Below are 23723 nucleotides of genomic sequence, written 5' to 3'. Positions count from 1 at the left end.
TCCTTCCAAAGCCTCTCACCACAAACTCACTCACACATACACACACACACACACACGCACACACACATGCTGAAATGTACAAACATATGCATTCATGAGGCCTCACACACTCTCTCACACATGCTCACACACACTTAGATACACACAATCGAATCCAGCACAACCCAATGCTAGACAGCAGATGTAAGGGGGGAAAGCCCATGGAAAAAAACAGACAGAAGCGGCAGATTAGCGAATGGGAACGTCACCATCCCTGCATGTGTGAGGACACCCCTGTGGCCACGTGGTGCAGTCCAGATGGACGAGTGAACTACGTGATGGAATATATTTTGTGTGTCTGGACACGAATTGGTCAGGAGCAGGGATTTCCTCAGTCTGTTATTGGAACTCTGCTAATGGGACTTCAGTTGATGCGTGTAAATCTGTCCATGAACCCGGTCATGCAGGCACACACCCTCATCCTCTGGCTCACAGAGGATGAGGGTCAGAGTATTGTATGCTGCTTGGTAGCAGTGAGGATATGACGGCATGTTTTGGAGCTTTGGATGTGAAAACGATACCCCAGAGAGTGTTCTCTTGTTACCCAAATAGGCCTCAGCTGGCTGCTTCCGTGTATTGTCACCACAGGACCACGGGGGGGGGGATATACTAGAGGGGCTTGGCAAGGACTCCCCCAATAGATTTTCTTCAACAGCTTAATCAAGAGGGAAAATATGAAAACATGGTGGGGGAAATGATCCCAGAGGGTGTAAACTACACTGTACTTTTTCCTCTGAGCTGACAGGGGAAGCCCTGTTGTAGATTACAGAGAAAAGCTTTAGTATGATTGGACAGACTTTCCTTGTCCTTGAAAACAATCATTGTAGACAAGCTATTGGCATAGCAGGGCTTCTCTGAGGGATTCTGTAGAAGTAGTGCATATGTTGGTTTAGGTTCCAGACCTGCAACTCTTTTAATGGGAGCAAACCTTGAGCAGAACCCAGCTCTTTAATATGGGGGGGGGGCATTGCCGCTGGCTGGTGGGTTGAGAGGGGCAGAAGAGGTAGAGGGGGAGAGAGAGGGAGAGGGAGAAGAGGGAGGTGGGGAACAAGGAACATATAACACACAATTGGATACATGCATGATAAGAGTAACATAGATGATACATATAAAGTACAAGCCAACACTGAAACTGATTCATAAGTTTATTGTTATGGTGTAAGGCTCTGGCATTAAATATACTACATATATATAGCTGGTAAATAAGATGTAAACAGATAAAAACTCAGAGAAAGGAGCAGGCGGACAATATACAACAACAAATAAAACTGGCTCCTGAGTTTTCCAATCTGGATGTGGAATTAGTATATGGTACAAGTACTGGTTAAAAATAAGACTTGTGGTGTATTATGTGACAGGGGAACATCAGATGTGGGTAAGCCCACATGAGGACAGTCTCGCTGTCTTGTTAGTTGAGTAGCTGGCCTCAGGCCCAGATCAGTCTTGCTTTCTAATTAATTCACTCACTGGGTAAATCTTATAGTGCTTGTGATCAAAGTGTAGCCGGCTGTCCCCAGTTGACCTGCCTATTTACCAAATGTTCTTCCACACAGAACAATCAAACATCTGGAGTTAATGTGGAGGTCTCCACTGCTGGGGAATGTCTGCTTTCTCTTTTGTAATCGGAGGGTTTAGGGGGGAAAAAAGCATTGCCTATCTGCTACCATAGGTTAAACCATAAACTAAGATGTGCACTTTTTGGTCCCAACACAGAACACTGAATAATCTCTTTAAGGATTGCAGTCATGGGTTTTGCGTGGCAATAAATCAGAACAATTCGATATATTTAGGGGGTTTTGGAGCAGGCAGTGCTGATATACAGGGCACACATGCACTTTTTCTAGGCTCTGTCTTACAGCACTTGTCATATATTGTTATTACTCCACCAAGGAATGTGCCTGTCTGTCTGTCTTTCCATCTGTTTGTTAGCAACATTACTCAAAAATGGATTAAAGGATTTGGATGAAATTTTCAAGGAAGGTCAGAAATGACACAAGGACCAAGTGATTAAATTTTGGCAGTGATGTGGCTTATAGTCTGGATCCACGGATTTGTTAAAGATTTCTGTATCATTGTGAGATAGCATTATGGCATCACTGTAACTATGACTCTAAGTGACCACTACGTCAGCTGCCTGCTGACGATCACATGATTGCCATCCAACTACAAATTGACCGGTGTGGACTTATTGGGACTATCCATTGGAAATCATACAACGACTGAGCAGCCTTGGTGGAGAACTGCGTTCTCTGAGTGCTTTTCTTGTTATCACACGCTGGTGTTTTCATTAGACAAAATAACTGCCCTGTACTTGTTATAGGAGGCTTTGTATTTTAAAACAATTCAAATCACAGTCATCCTTGGGGCTCTGTGAGGATATACTTTGGCACAGTGCTGCTATGAACTAAATACCACCATGCTTACAACCTCATAATAACATCGTTAACACATTGACATTCAGCCAGTATAGTGTTCACCATTTTGGTTTAGTAAGTCAGAATGAAGCTGATGGGTTTGTCATTAGTTTTGGAAATATCTGGCAATAAATCAAACTTCTGGACAAAATGAAGAATTGACTTGATGATAAAGATCATCAAGAATAAAAGTCAGTGGTACACATCATCTGGCAATGCTTCATTGCAATCCACTGAATACTTATATACCTGAATGAGACCCATTGTGGCTAAAAAAAACACAATAATTTATAACAGAAAATAAATAAATTCAAACTAAACCAAACCCAAACTAAAAATTGAGATCTATGCCAAAATAACAAAAAATCTGCTTCAATATGATCTATATGATGACTGACCTTTATTCCCGCCGCTATGATTTGCCTTGACACTGTTATACACATTTAAAAAGATCCATGTTGGTTAATTGGAGGGAGCAGTGGCACAACTGTCAGACACTATAGACTTTCCAAGTTAAATGAGCTAATGTACTTGACATGTACCTTGAGTGGTGGAATGCAGGGAATTCCCTTAACAGGCGAAAGTAAACAGCTGAAACAATAGAAGGGAGATACTATCATAGAGGCTACATTCGCCTGCTCCAGGCTGTTGGGTTCATCTGGAAAGGTTGAGGTGTTAGGAGTGGCAAAAACACCAAAATACACACAATATGTGTGAAGCTTTTACACACACAAGCATATTCAAACATTCATGCACAAATTAAGGACATATCAACAAGAACAAAGACACATTCACCACCTTTTGCATGCAGGTTCACAAACAGCCTGAGCACTGAATACACAGACATGTGTGGCCTCAGTGACCGCAGGAAGAGCTACAAGCACTAATTCCTTCCATGGCTCCATGGTGCTTCACATTGTGAGGAGATACAATTTATTACGCTGAGAGGGGCCAAGTGTATTATCCAAAAGTCACACAGAGAAATACTGAGGCTCCCGTTTGTGTGTAATGTCAGAAGAGAAATGGCAAGAGCTTTGCAGCCATCCTATTACACACACAAGGGGCTGGTTGTGGGAAAATACAGGGAGAGAGACCACAACACAAATAGTGGCAAGAGGTTCTGCATAATTTTCCATTAAAGGTCCACTGATGTTCCTCATAAGAAGCAATGAAGGCCATCCACTGTCAACTGCAAAGATGCTGTTATTTATCAAAAACAATACAATGAAAATCCATCCAGAAGAGAAGAGGGGGATGCGGGACAAGGAAACTTGCGATACATGCATGATAAGAGTAACAGATGATACATACAAAGTCAGGTATATGGGCTCTGTAAAGCGTCTCGAGACAATTTGACTGTAATTGGCGCTATATAAATAACATTGAATTGAATTGAATTGAAAGTACAAGCCAACATTGAAACTGATTCATAGTTTACTGTTATGGTGTAAGGCTCAGGCATTAAATATACTACATATATAGCTGGTAAATAAGATGCAAACAGTGTGTAGATGAGCATATTAAGTATGGTAAGGGCGATGTACAGTAGATTGGTGGAAATGGACAGCTGGAAGCAGTGGGCTGGAGGAAGGTCACCAGCAGCATCCCACAATGGACATGATGGAGACTAGGCCAGTTGGTGGGACAACAACCACAGGTCAGAAGCATCCAGCTCTGGAACCAGGGACACTTGGAAAAGGACACAGGGGGAAACAGAGTGAATGCAATGCAACAACGGTATATATGGGTTCTGTAAAGCGTCTCGAGACAATTTGACTGTAACTGGCGCTATATAAATAAAACTGAATTGAATTGAATTGAATATAGCAAATACATAGGTAATGAGAGAAGGGCTCTGCATCAAGAGAGGTCCTCTAGCAGCCTATAGCAGTATAACAAGGGGCATAACTAAGGGATGTTATGCCCCATACATGCGGATTCCAACTGACCCCCTCAGGGTCACCCAAGTCAGCCCTAACTATAAGGTTTGCCAAAAAGGAAGGATTTAAGTCTGGTCTTAAAAATAGAGAGAGTGTCTGCCTCCCAAACCAAATTCCATCCTTACTTATATTACTTACCTAAGATTGACAGACGTGTTTTTACCATAGTGTGTTGTTCAGACCAAAAGAAAAGTAAAGTACAGCAGAAGACACACCAGTGTTAACAAACATAGTTGCAAATATCAAAAGACAGTTTTCTATCAACCTTTCATGTGCTGTAACTTATTTCACTGCGCATCTGTCCTCCTAATGAATACCAGAATTACCAGAGAAATCTGCTCATTAGTCTGCACTGTAACAGCTGCACCATCCCCACAGCTGTCCATCTACTGATACTGATATGTTAACAGGTTGCTGAACTGGCCCGACCATCCCTAAAGCAGGATTTGGAATATACGGTACCACTAGGAGACAGAGGAAGGAGGGAGGGTGCAGAGATATTCAGTATGGGAATGGGATAGGGTTGCATGAGTACGGCTGGGGAATACCTTTTCTAAAAAGGCAGAGGGATTAAAGAGGAATTTTCTACTGACCTATGTGGGCAACTAAATCAGCATTTTTCCAGTTCAAAACTCTAGTTTTCTCTAAATCACCAGCTGCCAGACAGATGCATATTTTGTAGAATCACAGAAAGAGGGAAACACATTTACTCTTGGGGATGGAGCCAAAGAGCAGCAGTAACTCAGGAGGCATACAGCAAAAGGTGGAATTTCTACAATGGCTGCATTGTCTGTGTTTGTGCTTATGTGTGTGTGTAATGCACATACGTAACCTACGCCAGGTACACACGTGTGATTTCCATGCTTCTGTGACTATGCTTTCATACCTCAGTGACTTTAATTGAGTCCAATCACAGAGGGAGAGTCCCACTTCAACATCAATTAGTCCGTGACATTGTGGAAAGTGTGCTGGCTGGCTCAATGGACGCCTGTTTTCAGGGACAGCATGGGGTTATAAAGGGCCTCAGAGTCTGTCTGTCTGGACGGCTAGTTGGGGAAACACATGATCCAGTCAGTGCAGGAGTCTGCCAGGGTCTCCCTAATGCTGATCTGGGGTCCAGATCAACACATGAAGCAATTTGTCAAGTTGAGTGAGATCTATTTAGAGAGAGGAAACAGTTTTTGCACTTTAGCAATCAAGGACATAAATACAAAGAAGTGCAAACACATTCAGGTATTTTTTTTTTTACAACCTGGATATAATTTCAGGAGTTCTAGCTTTTATTTATATTACATATCTAATTCTAACCATAACACTTACTCTTTTCCTGTCAACCCAATTATCTCAAACACCCATTTGGAAGTGAAAACACAGGGAGTGTACATGAGAGTCCATTAAAATCTCATACTACACAGTAAAAAAAAACTGCAGGCAAGCAACTGTTCTTCTTGTTTATATGAGATAGTTTAGGCTATCATTTTAACAATCAAATTACTTAATATCTCCAAGAGATTCAATACATTCAAACTGAGGGAGTTGGCTTTTAGTTTGAAGCCTGTCTGACTGATCCCTCTAAGTAGCCAGTATGCCAATATTTACAAAATTAACCCTCTAAGTACCATTTTACCATAAACCCATGCAAAATGTGCCCCTAAGTAGTATAAGACCAGAGTTTTCCTTATAAAAGATAAAAGTTTGTTAACAATAATTGTCTACAACAGTCAATAGTAAAATACAGGGAACCTACAACTTTTCTGATATCCTTCATTTCATTAGACCACCCCAAAGCTCAGAGTTTACTGTCAGCATGATCTATTTTCCTTCTTTCTGCAACAGCTTTGTTAGTAAATGAATAGTTAAAGCCGTTGTCAGGATTCACAGTGCCTTGAGGAAGTTATGCAGCTGAGAAAACTGAAAAGAAGAGACAAGCTCAGGTCTGCCCATCAAGCCTGAATGTGTCCCGACTGAATGTGATTACCTAACTCCCAAAGAATGAGAGGTAGAATGAAAAGTGTTGCCAGGATAAAGCTTTTGATATGTCTCATCATTATTAGAAAAATAGCACCTCTCAAATCAGAAAGATCAAAGTCAGAAAATTCACCACACAGCCTTCGAAGTTTAAACCCTCTTTGCCTGAGCTTCCATACTTTGACATCGATGCTTTTAATTTCTGCTGTACTAAAACTAAAACATACCGTCCTGATGTGCGTGTATCACTTAAGGTCGGAGGTCAAACTGAGTTTCACATCAGTTCCAGTACAAAGCCCTGCTTTCACCCCAGATAACTCTAACATGCTTTCTTCACTTGTTGAGAATGAAAGCTATGCAAGAAGAATCCAGTGTTTGGCATCATGGTGTTGACAGATGATGCAGAGCAGGTTGGTCCAGATGAACAGACAGCCAGAGCTCATCCCAGGAACATATAAGAGACCATGTAAACATGCGAGGCTTAGAATGGGAGGTTAGGAAACAACTGTTGCACAGTTGAATTTACTCTTAAATGTTGTGTAGTTACGCTATCTACACTTTTTCTGTCACATGTAATAAAGTTTTTTGGTTAAAGATGGAAAATACAAGCCTTAAAACAACTATTTATGTAATAGAACTGATAAAATTTTAGCAAAGGATCCTGGCCAACAGTGTTTGCCAGGAAACCTGCAGTCATACAGTCGATAGGGCTATTGCAGGCGTAGAGTGAAGATTTAGAGTTTTTGAAACTTTAAGAATAAATAAATAAAAGGAAATATAAAGTTAAGCATTCTTTGCATGTCTTATTTGAATCTACAGGGACATGACAACCTTTCCACCACAAGTTCCTCAGTTAATGGTGGTTGTTAAAACAAGGCAAAACATCAAGTTGAGACTCTAACCATGTGCTTATTATCATAACTCTGATGATTCAGTTGATATTCTCATCCAACACCCTTATTTAATCATTCATGTGTGAGAACTGATCTCGCTCAGAAACCTGTGATAGCTCAGCTGTCAGAAAGCAGGTTTGGTAAAAGGGAGATCCAAGTTTCAAACGCTTGTGTGTGTACTTGTTTAACGTGTGCTCATTACTGCACTCCAAAAAACACACATTACTTAACGAATCAACCAGCTGAGTCCGGTGTCATGGAAATAAGCATGAATGAAGCTGATACGTTAGTTTCAGCCTTCATCCAGCTTTACAGCTCAAAATAACCTGGTCAGACCTTTCCACCGTTGAGGTCTTGCTTGGATCGATCTTTATAAGGGACCTTCCCCTCGTCATTACAGCCATTGGTGATCCTACTAAGAACACAGCTCCACACAGCATCACTCTCACGACCTCAGGACCACACAAGCTTATCCATCCCAACAAGGTGGCAATCTCTGAAGAAAACACCAGTTTAAATAACCGCACCATTATGTAAGGTGAGTGAATCAGTTAAACAATGTCAAACCAAAGGAGAAGTTGCTCCTGGCCTGTTTCCAAAATCCATTTTCTGGCTGAGAAGATAAACTGAATTTCGGAAAATGACCGCAGATCAAGAAGAGCTTGCTGTCTATTTGTAAAGGGATGAAGGTCTGACTGAAATCAGCGTATTCTAACTGATTCATCATGATCAGTGGATCCCCTTGGGGAAGCAAAATTAGTCTGTGCAAATGTTCTGCTCTCAGGGGGACCAGAGCTGTTGACTGACAGCAAGCCAGTTATGAGATAGAAGTCAATGCCACAAATATGTCTTTTGAGTAAAGACATATGAGTTAAGAACAGTTTCAATGTCAGTTTGTTGTGTGACTGCCACTTAAAAACATCTTGAGCATCACTGACACTTCTGAACAGCTACTGGATTGCTAAAAAGCTAAGACTGAATGCATCCAAGGGTTGATGAATTGAACTGGATCGGATCCATCCATCCACCCATCCATCCATCCATCCATCCATCCATTAGCTATACATTGCTTAATTTTCATTAGGGTTGCTGGGGCCTGGAGTCTATCCCAGCTGACTTAGGGTGAATGCAGAGGGCACCCTGGACAGGTCAGCAGTCTATCACAGGGCTACACACAGAGACAAACAATCACACACACATTCACACCTACAGACAATTAAGAATCATCAATTAACCTCAGCATGTTTTTTGACTGTGGGAGGAAGCTGGAGAACCCAGAGAAAAACCAATGCATGCACAGGGAGAACATACACATTGCATGCAGAAAGATCCCGGGAAGGCGGGGATGAGAACTGAGGAACTTCTAGCTGCAAGGTGAAAGTACTAACCACCAAGTCACTGTGCAACCCGGATCAGAACCAGATGAACTGAAATCTGTTGTAGTTTGAGACACAAATGAGATATGAATGAGAAACTTCCCCTGTGATAATGTCACCTGCAAGTCCGCTGCTCCAAAGTAACAAAAATAATCTTTTCAAGTAAGTATCAGGAGAATCATCTACGTGAAACTCTAAAGGACAGGTTTTGGAATAACCTTAATGACAGACTGTTTCCATTATAGTGCTCAACTCAGGATAAACCACAAAAATGCTACAACTTCATCTTATACAAAACTTACTGAGTTTGTTAGAGTTCAAAGTTCCTGCCTCATTTGGTCTTTGTATTGTTGATATTTTCTATGACAGGAATGACTAAAGTGTGCACTAACAACATTCCCTTGAAAACATTCTTTCAACAAGCACAGACCGGCACACAAAACAACACAGAGCGAGTCAGACTCAGACGCTGCTGTTAGTGAGAAGTCGCAAATATAAGCAGCGTTGAAACAAACCAATCATTTTGATGGAACAATGTCTCAAGATTACATCCGAGAGCTGTTCGGTGAGCAGTCATGTAATTATGAAAAACTAATCTCTTACACAGACGCTAATTTAGACACTTCTCGTGCCAGGAAAGAGCTGTCCCACAGAGACATATGAAGTAATTACAGCTCTAAGAGTTTCCTACAAGGGTGGAGTGAGATAGAGGTTAATCTGTGTCTTCTTATCTGGGTCTACATTTCTCTCCATCTGCCAACAAACAACCGATGAATGAGTAAAGTATTGCACATTTGTTTTCTTTGACTCGGTTATCCATCGAAAGCAGTGGTGCAGGGCTGCCCGTGGAAATCTTTGCTCACTCAAACAGGAGATGTGTGGATTTTGGCATGGACTAGTTGTGAGGAGAGTGGGTGTAGTCAAGGTCAAAAGTCACAAGGTGAGCGCTGGGCCAGCACTGACACCCACTTCACCGTTCTTTCATGGAATTTGTAAGAGTGAGGAAGGATGAAGTAAAGTTTGTTTTACTTTCTTCCATTTCCCCCCATTCCTGCTGATAGGATCTCAAATCAAATCAAATCAATTAGAGGGATGGGATGGGTGTATCTGTGAGTACTGCCAGGATGATTCAGCATGTCTCCTCACCTCAGAACAGTGTACTTTAACAATGCCTGAAAGACAAATTCTATAGTAAGCACAAAAAGCAATAACCTAACAAACATGCGCTTGAAGCTTTAGAGTAAAACAACTTAAAAAAGCCAAAAGATTTTATAAATAAACATTTTCTTTCTGTAAAATTGTTGTTTAAAGTATGGGAATGACCTTTAAAAGAAGTTTTATGTCACATTTTGGTGGGTCCCATGCTCTCCAAAATGACGTTCCTCCATTTCATTGCAATAAATTTAAGATTTTGTAATGTAAACATTGCTGATCACTTTTAAAGCTCGCCAGGGTCTCGCCCCAAGCTACATTTGTGATCTGTTGACCCCTTATGAGCCTGCTCGCAGCCTGAGATCCTTAGGTGGATCCCTTCTGGTAGTTCCAAAGTCGAGGCTTAAATCTAAGGGTGACCAAGCTTTCTCCCTCAGAGCCCCTCCACTTTGGAATGACCTGAAACCCCCTTTCTTAAAACCCACTTTTATAGACTTCCTTATATGCAAAGTTTACTTTGAGCTTAAATTAATTTTAGTGTTATATTTTGTATTGTGTCCTCTTTATTTTGTATGTTCTCTCTTGTTTTGTTTTAATTAGCTGTCTAGTTCTTTGTTGTGATGTCATCTCAAAATCATTTTTTAAAATTCTCTAGTTTTTTTTATTTTTAATTTCTAACTTTTAACCTTCAATCTTACTCTTTCATTTTTAAACTGCCTAGTTCCTTTGTTTGATATATATGCTAATCTAGCTAATTATTAATTTAACTTACTATCATTTTTACTATTTATTTTAATTGACTGCTCTGCCTTGTCTCCTTATGTCTTGCTTCATTGCCTGTTTTTGCATGTTTTCACTGTTAAAGCACCTTGTGAACGCTGTTCTTAAGGCTGCTATATACACCACCGTTCAAAAGTTTGGGGTCGCTTAGAAATGTTATTTTTGAAAGAAAAGCAGTTTTTTTTAAATGAAGATAGCATTTAATTGATCAGAAATACAGTCTAGACATTGTTAATGTGGTAAATGACTATTCTAGCTGGGAATGACTGACTTTTAATGGAATATCTACATAGAGGTACAGAGGAACATTTCCAGCAACCATCACTCCTGTGTTCTAATGGTACATTGTGCTAGCTAATGGTGTTGAAAGGGTAACTGATGATTAGCCAATTATGTGCAATTATGTTAGCACATAAATAAAACATTTCAACATCACATTTACTGCCAACTCAGATTAAGGAGACTGATTGGTACTAAAGCTCACCACAGTTTTGAGCTTTCACTTTAGGGTTAGAGTTGCAGAGGACAGACTTAGAATAAGGTATGGTTTGAGGCACACACTAAATACTGAAACAAATTTTATGTGTGTGTCACTGGGAGGAGACAGAAAAGACAAAGAGAGGAAGAGGAGCAGAGGAGGAGTATAGTAAAGATGTTGGACAGATCTGTAAACATCACTCCATCATTACACCTGGCTTGCTGCACACACACACACGCACACGTACACACACACGCACACACACACACACACACACACACACACACACACACGCACACACGCACACACACACGCACACACGCACGCACGCACGCACGCACGCACACACACACATACACACACGCACGCACGTACGCACGCACAAATAGTAGTCATACCCTGGTTAAAAGACTTGGCCTCAAACCAGATGAAGCTACTCACTGATCTGCATAAGGAATGACGAAGTATGTGAGGGTGTATTTTACATAAAACAAGATAGAGAGCGTGTGTGTGTCTGTGTGTGTCTACATTTGTCTATATGTAGTGTATATCTCAGCTCATTTTCACACTGCTTTGTTTGCTTTGAATCTACACCAGGAACTGACCACCACCCATTCTTCTAATTCCTCTGGTCTGCTTTCACGCATATTTACTGCTGTTTCCACAAAGTGCAGGTGTTCACTACTGTTACCAGGAAACTATTTTAGGGCATCTTCTTTTAAATACAGGCATAACGGTCAGCATAGAAATGGACAGAGCAGGGTCCTGCTTCAGTTCTGTTTGTTTTTTTTAAACTGTGAGTTTCTCATCTCAGGATCAGTTAATTCAGAGTTCAGGTTTAGAGTCTGAGTTAGTTAAACCTGCTTTTTTGAACTAACCTCAGGTCATTCTAAACACACTGCAAACAAGTTAACAAGAAGTGATCAACATCTATGACCTCTTCCCAGAAAAATATCATGCGGAATCTGGTTAATTTTCTGCTCATGCATCTGTGAGTCATATTTTTTGTTTGATAACCCCAGAGATTGGGCTGCACAGTGGCTTGGTGGTTAGCACTGATGATTTACAGCTGGAAGAACCCTGGTTTGCGTCCTGGTCTTCCTGGGATCTTTCTACATGGAGTTTGCATGTTCTCCCTGTGCATGTGTTTGTTTTCTCCGGGTACTCCAGCTTCCTCCCACAGTCCAAAAACATGCTGAGGTCAACTGGTAATTCTAAATTGCCTGTAGGTGTGAATGTGAGTGTGATTGTTTGTCTGTATATGTAACCCTATGATAGACTGATGACCTGTCCAGGGTGTCCCCTGCCTTCACCTTAAGTCAGCTGGGATAGAGTCCAGCCCCCCTGTGACTCTGATGAGGATTAGGCAGCGTATAGATAATGGATGGATGGAAGGAATACCAGAGATCTGCTATTAGTGTTTTCATGATGAATTTTATTCTTGTGGAAGAATGGAATAGGTTCTCCCAAAAAACATGAAGTTCACAGTTGCTGGTGGCCACGTTGTTCAAGTGTAATTTAGACGTGCTATTAATTTGACTCATTTCATTTGGCTTAATAACATTAGCTTTGTTTCTTTACATATTCTTTACATTTATAATTGCATATCACACTTTACAATGCTCTGGTGTTTTTGGCACTGCTTCAGACTGTGATTCTAAAAATTTCAGTCATTTCAGTCCAAAACAAGAAAGAAAGAGAAAGAGTTTCTTTTTTTTAAATAATGATGCTTGTTTAGCATTATAACTAGTGCTGTACATCATGCCCCAACTGGATGAATAAAAAAAGCATCAGAAATATGTATATGCTCAAAACTACCTAGAAAAAAACAAAACAAAACAAACAAACTGAAACAAAAACACTTGCAAACCTCCTGATTTGCTACAAGATAATGACCTGTCACCGAGGAAGCTAGCTACCTCATCTGTTAACTTGGCAATTAGTTAGAAAGGAAAAGCAAAATGTTTGCTATATACTTCCTGCTAGCATTTTCCACAAAGCCAGTAGGAAGTTCCCCACAAGTTTGCCATGCATCTAGATGAAAATATGACCTTTCTGCAAATTTACAGCAACAGTGGCTGAGGTTAACCACATCTGTTTGCCAAAAACTCAAAATTATTCCAAAGGTAGGCCAAAATTAGCCATAGTCTATATGGACAGTCAGACACTGATGTTCTTAATGAAAAGCAGGGCCAAGACAGTTTGTTATATGAGGGTTTCTGATGTTTGAAAAGCAGTTGTTGTACCTACAATCACAAAAGTAATAGATGAAAAATATTTGTTATTCCAATACTAGCCTGCTTGGTCAGAGTGCAGAAGCTCAGCCATCTAGCCAGAGTCATAATTTTTAAAAGGCTGTTGTCTGTTTTGTATTGACAAGGCAGGAAATAACACCTATTTTAAGGTAGGACAGCTCACATTGTTAATACATGCCTATTTAACATGTTATCTGCTCAAAAGCAGTGTGGGGATATACAACGCGTCAACAAGCGATTCAACCAAATTTCCCTACTGCAAGAACACCACAACTAAAGTTTGATGGAGGTGATTGGTGGAACCCTCCTTGATCTTCACCTCCTCCTCCACCTCCTCCTGAATCCTTGGTAAAAGTGCATCAGAACCAGCTGAGATACTCACAGGGGGGAAAAACACACATGTGAGTATAAAAAAAGAACCAGCAGTCAAGTTTTATGACCATACAAGGCAACCTCACATTCCTGCCCCGGACATTTACAGACTCTTAAACCGGGGCCTGGTGCTTGCCAAAACTCGGGAGGAATTCTTATCAAGCTACAGTACGGGAGGCACTTACTGTTTTTTTTGTTTAGTTTTTTTTCTCTATGGAGGGAGTTATGGGAGCATGATGAGTGGTGGAAGGAGGAGTGAGTGTATATAAAAGGTTAATGGGAATAAATAAGGGTGGAGAGAAAATGAGATCAAACAGACATATGGGAGTGTGAGTCTGGAATGAGAAGTTTCCTCTTAAAGGCCTACTGACTGATCCAGTGGAAACATGCCGCATGTGTCGATGATGTATCTACTGAGGCAGAGAAATTGCAAAATACCTTCATTTTCTACATTTAAAATCTGACTGCATATATTTCACATTTTCACCTTCTGGCTTGTAATGCAAATACGTCTTATACTACATGTCAATAATGTTACACTTGGAAACTTTTATGAGTTGAAGCTCAGAGAAGCCATAATTTCATTTCATGTATGGGGGTCAGCAGGTTAATACGTGTTAGTTCAGGGAGAGATATTGGTATGTCAACTTAACCCCCACACACCGACGCACACACTCACATACATCTTTTCAGTATAAGAGAGAGTGCTGTTCCATGTCATGAGCTAAGAGTCTCTTCTGTATATGCATTTGTGTATATGTGGATGATTTTTTTTCCACCACTCTGTTCTGCTCTGCCTGGCACAGCACTGGAATCCCCTCATTACAACCAGATGACGAATCCGATGCACGAAAGCCTTCGTGTGTGTGTGTATAGATGGAACTAGTATGCACACACACACACACACACACACACACACACACACACACACACACACACACACACACACACACATATATATATATATATATATATATATATATATATATATATATACATGCCTGTCTGTATCCACACATGCACACATAGTCACAAACATCCTTACTATTATTTACTGTTAAAATCCTGCTGTCCTTTTCAATGTTACACTGTATTTCTACAATGCCCATAAAGAGTATTCACCACCGTTTCCCCTTTCATTGCTTTTCAATGTCAAATCATTGTCAAAACAATAACAATAATAAAATAATTTACAAGAAAAGATTATTTCATGTCAAAATGAAACCAGTTTTCTACAAAATAATGTTGATCAATTAAAAATACTAGAAAAGCACTCAGAAAGTGCAGTACTCTGCCAAGGCTATTCATTCCCCTATATGGCATTGTCAGAAAAACATCATTTTTTTGTAGAAATGCAGTATTTGTTTATTAGTTATTGATTATCAGAAACCACGGCAACATAGAATGTGGCCATTTAATATAGATGTACCCACAAACAAAATGACCTCGCGCTGAGCACAGGCGTGTGTTATGCATGTGTACATTATGTACGGGTACCGATGGATTTGTAAAAAGGCTAACATTTCCTAACATGGCAGCTTTGAACTTTTTAACATATGCCAGACACGGGTTCTTGTCAGGTTTTGTCAGCTATGATGTTCCAAATGTGCCATTATCTAAAGAAATACATTATATTTAATACAACTTCCTTTCAGTTTCAATTCATACGTTTCACTGTTAAAATAACTGCTTAAAGCCTTCATGTGAGAGTGTCATCTGAAGCAAATCTATTGTAAAAGAAACAAATTATCACACAGGGAAACTAAGGAAGCACAGACATCTGATTGGATGCTGGAAGGCTCAGCTAGATTTTCTCAGCTGAGAAGCTTGTTGACCGTTAGTACAGTGTCCAAGTGGTCCCCGGTCATGTTGTTTTATGGGAAAAAAATAAACTTCTAATGACTTCAGGGCCCTGGATGGATGAGCAAGTAAAAAACAAAACTTTTCTGTCACACAATCAGAATTGTAAACAAGTTGCATTTTTGAAGCAAGGAACACAAAACTGTCCAACTCTGATGTGATCAAGATTTTGAATTCAAATTCTTCAATTTTAATTGCAAGTAAATGCATAAGAGAAAAGTCATTGCTGTATTAAAGTGGACATAAAAAGTGGATTGTTTGCACTTCTGTTTCTCTCTTCTTTTCTTTCTTTTTTTTTTTTTTTTTACAGTTTACACATAGTATCCAGGTTCCACAATAAATGTCCACATGCAAAGATCAAATTGTAGACACTAAAAATAAAGCAAAACTTAACAAATGCTCTCAAAATCAACATTTTTTCAAGAGTGGTAGATTCTCAAGTCAAATGCTTTTTCCTTTGGAGGAATCCTCTACTTTAAACAGCTATGTAAAACAAAAAGGCCAGTTGAATGTGTAAATGGTTGAAATGAGTCATGTACATAAAGTAATGATCCATTCAGGACCAGATACTGCTCTCTTTGTTCTTAGGAGGCTGCTGTTATCCAACACTAAATGAAAAATTCCACAATGACATTTTGTATTTCTAACAAAACCGGTGCATATGTGAAAGTTAAACCCTTGCAAATCTATTATTAATGCTGTTGTGGGAAAATGAAATACTATGAAATCATCGCTCTGAGTGCCCTCTAATCCATAATGAGGATCACTATCACAGCGTCACCATTTCGAACTGTAGCCCTGAGTAGAGCCCTGATTATCTCTGTGAGAATTCAGCTTTTTTTTTCCAGCTTCCAGCTCTGGGAGGAGGAAGAGTGTGGTTGACAATGCCAGGAAAGGGAAACTTGTAAAGTGAAGTTTGGCTGCAGCCACGACATTAGTAGAAGTGCAGGCTTATTCTTGACATCATTAATTGCAAATACCTTGTAAATGTTGCCTTTTTGATTTGTGCTATGCTGCTGGTGGGGATAGTGTAATGATGTTGCTGCAATTATGCTATTTCTGCCCAAATTTAGGTTAATCTAATTTAGTATTTCAAAATGGTTGTGATTTTGAATTTTAATTGTATATATGTATATATGTGCATATAGCAGTGAGAACACGACAACAGTACAACACACTCTTACAGTTATACTTTCTCATAAACAGGCACATGTTTCCACAGTAACCATGGGGACTGTTCTCTCACCAGTGTCTGTTACACATTATCTTATGACATTTTAGGGTCAGGGACGTATATTTGACTTAACAGATGATTGAAGTTATCTAAATATGAGGGATGAGGCACCAGGGAACGCCAAAGCAATGTTGAATTGTGAAGAAAAGGCACTCTCTTAAACATTGTCGTAACGGCATCACAGACTAAAGAGATATTTCAGATGACTCTAAGGATGGCATTATCAGTTGAACTGACACAAATATTGCCATCTGCAAGACAGAAGCATTGCCTGGTGATTTAGCATAAAATGTATTCAGGAATCAGGAGAACCAAAGGCAGTGAATATGTCTTGTGTCTCATAATTCCTAGCCTTAAGACAATGTTTGGAGCCACAAACCTATGGGTAGAAGGAGGCAAAACAAAGTGGTTATCTAAATCAGACTGGTTTTGCATGAAGAGCTGGGTTGTGGAAGGCTTCCCTTCATCGTAATGAAGTGTGCTCCAGCCCCAACTCATTCTCAGCTTGTCAGGTTCACTGTTTGACAGTTTGTTTTTTTGTTGACAGTTCTCCTTTCACTAGCCTATATGGTTCTTTATCAGCTTTTTAACATATGCCACAATATAGCCTAGTAATATTTTGCAGACTAGCATGCTGCGTTGAGATCGTAGACTGATGAGCCTCATTGTAGCATCACCCCTAGCTTTCCTGAAGCAAAAATTGAAGCTCTGTGGTGCCTTCAGCCACCACCATCTCTGCAGCACCTGACTCCTAACTCTTGTTTAATCCTAAAATGAGCAAAGAATGGGAATGTCAGTGGAGCTAAGGAGGGCAATGCAAACATCTCTGGGCCACAGTCACTTAAAGTAGTCACGGCCTTATTTATGCATAACTTTAAGCCGTGGTAACTTTAAGCCTTTAACATATAATGACAACAAAAATCCAGCCTCCCTTCAGTTGTCATCAAATCAACTACAGATGCCTAAATGTGTTTTATAGCAGGCTCTAAACTTGTTTATTTCTGTAAAGTCTTAACAAGAGGGTCTATGGGGGTTGACTCATTTTGGAGCCAGTCTCAAGTGGCCGTCCATAGAGCTGCAGATTTTGATATTTCATTGCTGGCTTCATGCTTCCACCCTGGTTGTTGCTCTGTTGTCACTAATTTGCGTTCAAGAAATAAAAACACAATCAAGATGTCTGAGCCTGTCTGAGCTGCTATGGCAACATCAGTTTCCTGGTAGCTAACACTGTTTAGATTTCCTAATCAAGAGTGTTGACTAATTGATGAAGGTGAACAAATACTGACTAATGTTTCCAAAGATTGAAAACAGTGGAGCTGCCTGTCTGCGTAAAATGCTATTAGTAGTCTCTTTTCGGTGGAGGGAGTATGTTGTTATAAAGTAAGAAGTTACCCAGATATATGAAAAGTTTAACAGTGCCAACTAAAGGACAGTTGCTGGCTATATAACATATTTAATTGGTAAAGGTGTAAACGCTGCTGACATACATCTGCATTTTTACAATGTGAGCTAAAAGCTTTTGCAGTCTTATTCTAAAATGGATGCAGAATAAAAGATCTCTGTCAGTACCGACACATACTTTGGCTGAACAGACAGGATTGTGTCCAGAGCTGTAAAGATAGAGCTCTGTTAAACATTTGCTTAACAGGTGCTTCCACATTGTCAGGCAGAAGTTTTTAAACCTTCAAGTCATTCTTACAGACTTTAAAAGCCCACTTAGTCCAACACCAAGGCTCTAATTTATAAAACACATGTCCATAGGGAAGAGTGACTCCTAGTGGATACAACAAATGTGAAAGACTCCAACGTGAACCCCAAAGATGAAAGGCTATTTTTGAAGAAATCCCTCAGATGAAGATATTTGAGCTTAAGGATGGCACTGTTCCTTCTGTCCTTACTTTTCTATCATTCATCTTTTATCCTTTTCCTCTCTTTCTGTACCCATACATGGAAGTTTATTAAATGTTCAACAGTAGCACTGAACTCTGTTCCCTACTACATTTTGAATACTATTACCTTTAATACAACAATACATTTTACATTTTTTTACGCTGTCATATGTCTGTTCAGTTTTTGGTAAAACTTTAAATGTTGAAAGACTCAAGTTTCAAAATTCAATGTATTCCTTCAATATAATCTTGAAGCTCATTGCTTAACAAACACAAAATAGGAAAAGCACTCAGAGAGTACAGTACTCCACCAAGGCTGCTCAATAGAACACAGGAGTGATGGTTGCTGGAAATGGGCCTCTGTGCCCCTAAGGAGATGTTCCGGTGAAAATCAGCCGTTTCTGTCTAAAATAGTCATTTACCACAATAGCAATGTCTAGACTGTATTTGTGATTAATTTAATGTCATCTTCATTGAAAAAAACTGCTTTTCTTAAAAACATAAAGGGACATTTCTAAGTGACCCCAAACTTTTGAACAGTAGTGCATTGGAAATTCATTTGTGAGGCTCACAGCAATAAAGTTGCAGTAGGCAGAATTTTTGAAAAGCCAAAAATGGCAGATTTGAAAATATACAGTTCTTATGATGCGGCTCTTTGTTTGTATAATATTTTTATTCAATAATGCCAAAAAAATACTGCCTGTTCCAGCTTTAAACGATTCCTTTCTAGGTTCCCCGCAGCTAAGTTGGGTTTCATTAAAAGGAGTTCCCCTGAAGAATGTTTACTGTGACATCTGTTGGTTATCCACATTAACCAGGACATGACAGATAACTCAAAATCATCTGCATTGCACGGTACCACTGTTTATTTAGTTATGTATTTTTTGGGGGTTGATTTAACGCTTTAACCTTTGAAGCAGACAGGCAGGGCCCATCGCTGTACTGGAAAATTACTTTAGTGGTTTTGAAGGAGATGTAGAGCTACTCAGTTTGAGCCACACATGCACACAGCTTGTTTGACTGTACCATTAAACATGATCGCTCCTGTTGGCTGCTGGATCATACCAGGCCTGCTTCATAATGACATTCCATAAAAATGAATCATCCTGGCACTCTGCCTCCTCCCTCACAGGAGGAATGTGGGTGGTGAGTTATCAGAGAGCTGGCATTGATACCAGCTGTGTAAAGAAGTCTGATATGGCTGATATTTCTGCTCATCTTCCTTTATATAGTACATCTGTGTCTAACCTGGATGAGCCAGAACTGGATGTACTTTTTAGTCGGGAAGTATGAGGTTCTCACCTTTATCTGCTTTTTATGGAATCTAAAAAACAGACTGCATTTGGTTTTTAATCTGACTGAAACAAAACACTGTCAAAGTATATTATTCTGTACATTTAGAAGGGCACCACTGTTTTATATACCTCCAATTCTTCCACAGCTTCTGCAGTCTCAGGCTCATAGTGATTAAACAATTCTTTGCATGCCTGAACTGCTCTCTTATATTATGATTCTAGTGTTACAGGAATGCTATCAGTGTGTTCCGACTCTTTATCTCTGCTCTGTTTCTTCCTTGAAGTAGTTCAGACATATTCTTAAGATAATTATCATATAATATGTGGTTTTGATTTTGCAGTCAGGACAAGAAGTGAAGAATGCGAGTTGAAATGATCTTCAGACAGTTGCACCTAACCTCATTTAGGACTCGTGTGTAGGAGACATTTCTGGACAGATCTCATAGAAAAGATCAGGGAAGCAGTTGTGAATTGTGCTATGAAGTGCAATAGCTAACCAGATGTGCAACTGCTACACAGACCAGTTAGTGTTCATTCTCAGTCGTTTCTGTTGTAAGACTGAAAAACAGTGTTTGCAGACACTAGTGATAAAGCTTATGGGCTGGGCTTGCCCTTTCCTCCTGTGTCTGATGGGGAAAAATAATCACTACAGATGCAGAGGCTCATCTCATTTCATCATTTTCAGCCTTCTCTTTTCCTGCACTCCTGCCTGTGTGAAATTAAAAACAAAAATGTATGACTTCTATACATTCTCATCATGTTATGGCACATTGTAAATTGAATTATAAGTAAACACTTTTATGCACACCTTACAGACTTCATAAAATATACCAGCAGGCTGTTACAAAGCAACAGACAGATACTCCAGCTGACCACACATCTTATCTAATTGACATTGCTTTTAAACAACAGTTCAGAGGTGAGGAGGTCTCATTTTAATGCCTTGACTTCTCTCTGCTTGCATGTCTTCCTTGCCTCCTCTGTTTGCATCTACAGGGTGTATTTAAAGTCTGGACACAGGAAATCTCAGTAACTGTAATTGTTTTTGCCTTCACAGATTAAATATGGCTTTGTCAAAAGAAGAAAGAGTTGAACTGGTACTTCTCAGTGGACATGAAAGATGGACATATTGAAAGATAGGGTTAGGGTTAGGGAAGTGATTTTTTTTTTGTGGCTAGCATGAATTTTAGCAATGACCAAATGTTTAGTTTCAGCCAACACATTTGGTCGTTCAGAATGACTTTTGTCCATGACACTGCCCGTTTCTTTAAACTTTTTAACCACCTTCACCACTGTGGAAAAGCCAAGTGAAATCCTCCTTGGATGACGTGCATTAAATTCATCTGCTATCTTTCAATATGTCCATCCTTCACCTCAACTGAGAAGGACCAGTTCAACTCTTTCTTCTTTCAGCAAAGCCATATTTAATCTATGGAGGCAAAAAAAATATATAGTTGAGATTTCCTATGTGTCCAGACTTTAGGGACACCCTGTATTTTGAGAGGGACCAAGAAATGAGCTGACGAGTCAAGAAAAGGAATCAAGTATATACAAGCCTGCAGCATTACTTGTCTTGACCTGGGGTTCTAAGGTTCTCTGATCATGATTTATTGGTTGTTTCTATATGTGTCTCTATGTTTCTATAAAGGAGACTGTGTCACTACCTAAACTTTGGAACACTCTCCTTTGTCTTTGTGTAAAGTATTTTCTGATATTCCACGCTTGAAGGATGTTATATAACTACAGCTGCTTAGTCTGCTGCTCTCCCTAGCATTAACATGAAGAAGTACATGTATCTATGTGCAGTTTTTCTTATGTTATAGCTTCTCCATTGTTAATCAGAAAATATCAAATATCAATTCTTGGTAGCTTTTTTTTAAACACTTAGCCCCATGATAGTAGTTTACAAGGCAGTGAACCGAGGATTTCAAACAAGTTTGGTTGTCAGTGCAGCACTGGTTTGAAGTTTAGACAAAACAAGATCATGATCAAGAGATCCATAATATTACAAGATTTAATCCGGATATCCATCCTGTTCCGGAAACTTGGAGGACAAAACAGAATGAGTAAGTGTGGTTTACCTGAGAAGACAAAAACATTCACGTGAATTCATGTGAATGCTGCAGCTGCTCCCCCATTTACGATAAGTTACTTGAGTGTTTCAACATTTTGAATTGTCAAGGCATTACTCTATAATTAAAAACTTGCTCACTGAAAATGAATAAAATATAGACGCTTCAATTTTTTGTGTCCTGAATGTGAATCATCACTCTGTTGTAATCCATGCATAAAACCAGAAACAGACTTCTACTCACTTGCAAACAGTCTCTGTGTTTCATGTGGCGCCTCCTCGCTGCTCCATCATAGCTGACGGCTGTGCAAGCAGAAAATTCAGATTCCAAGTAACGTACCAAGTCTCATCTTGATTTAATCTCTTATCTCTCTTCATATGACTCTGACTCACTGTTTACACATTGGATACATTTTGCATAGATGGGGCCCTACATTCACGCATTTATAACAGGGATTTACGACATGGATCCTCTAAGTACAGAATCAAAGTATGATTTTAAAGATCATATCCTCAACACACTTGATTCAAAGAACGTTTCACCTCTGGAGTCTTCGATTAGAGATTTTTAGGCAGAAACTCTGTGTTGGACAGAGTAGGAGCATATCAGGGAAAGTACAACAGTAGTAAATGTCACCCTGCCACTGCATGGACACAGATGTGGGTATGAAGCTTGTTGCACCTGGTTCTATGGCGAGACTTATAACATGATGTAAAATCTAGTGACAAATGAACCACAATGCAAATTCCTTTGTTAAACTGCAGCACAATGCAAATTCCAGTATAGGGAACGAATCACATGCAAATTCCATCAGGCACACAATATCACAGGAAGGCCTACCTCTCTCCCTATGGCTTTCAAAGTTTTGAACTCATTTCTTATATAAGACAATACCTGCATTCTAATTCTTAGATCAACACTGCGAGTCTAACGGCAACAATGCCCTGACTTCCTGTAGCGGAAGAACTGGAAATGCTAGGAATCTGCAAAATGAAGAAAACTAGAGAAAGGACACAGGAAGATGTTAGTGAGGGGTAATGACTATGTGATCTTGAAGTTGGCCAGGCAATTCGGTCACATCAGGTCTGGTAGAATTGTGGTTGAAAGAGGGGAAATAGCAGCGCGGCTTTGGGCTGACTGCCACTTAAGACAATGGCCTCCTCGGAGATGGAGCTTCCTTGAATTGTGTACAGTTTCCACAATGTGAATGAAAACACAAGCACTTCAGTGGTGGTTTTTCCATCATGGCCACCCTGGTACAGAGTTCCCATCAGAGAGTAACAGGTGATGCGTCAGAGAGATTAATATAGGCCCTGTGGGAGTCCCAGTGAGCGGTATGGATAACTGAAGGTAGTGTAAGCTTTGGACTGTCAACAGTCCTTCACCAACAGGACATAAATACAGGAAGGTCAAAGTAACAGTTTAACTGCTGTCAGTTGGATCATTTCTTGTAGCTGTTCAAAATGTAAATGTACACTGATGACAGTCTGTATACTGTGGCATTAAATTACAGTACAAATGCAATGTGGAATTGGTATTCCACTTACATGTCTATTAGCAAATGTCCTGCACATTCACACAAGTGTTTTACATATTTGCTCTCTGGTGATTAGCTAGGAGGGCTGCACAGTGGCTCTGGGGTAGCACTGTTGCCTCACAGCTAGATGATCATTGGTTCGAGACCTGGCCTGTACCTGGGAACCTTC

General features: G+C 39.8%; 1 long non-coding RNA gene across 1 annotated transcript; it reads right to left on the bottom strand.

The window, feature by feature from the left end:
- Positions 1 to 1288: 1288 nt before the first annotated feature.
- On the bottom strand, positions 1289 to 22347 carry LOC129348607 (uncharacterized). The gene is made up of 3 exons (XR_008601213.1): positions 22261 to 22347; positions 5280 to 5550; positions 1289 to 4142 (listed from the first exon to the last, which is right to left on the bottom strand). It is a non-coding gene; the product is annotated as an uncharacterized LOC129348607 (long non-coding RNA).
- Between the last annotated feature and the right edge of the window lie 1376 nt (positions 22348 to 23723).

This window comes from Amphiprion ocellaris, chromosome 3, assembly GCF_022539595.1.
Source record: "Amphiprion ocellaris isolate individual 3 ecotype Okinawa chromosome 3, ASM2253959v1, whole genome shotgun sequence".
NCBI lineage: Eukaryota > Metazoa > Chordata > Actinopteri > Pomacentridae > Amphiprion > Amphiprion ocellaris.
This window is presented reverse-complemented; position numbering and strand designations above follow the sequence as displayed.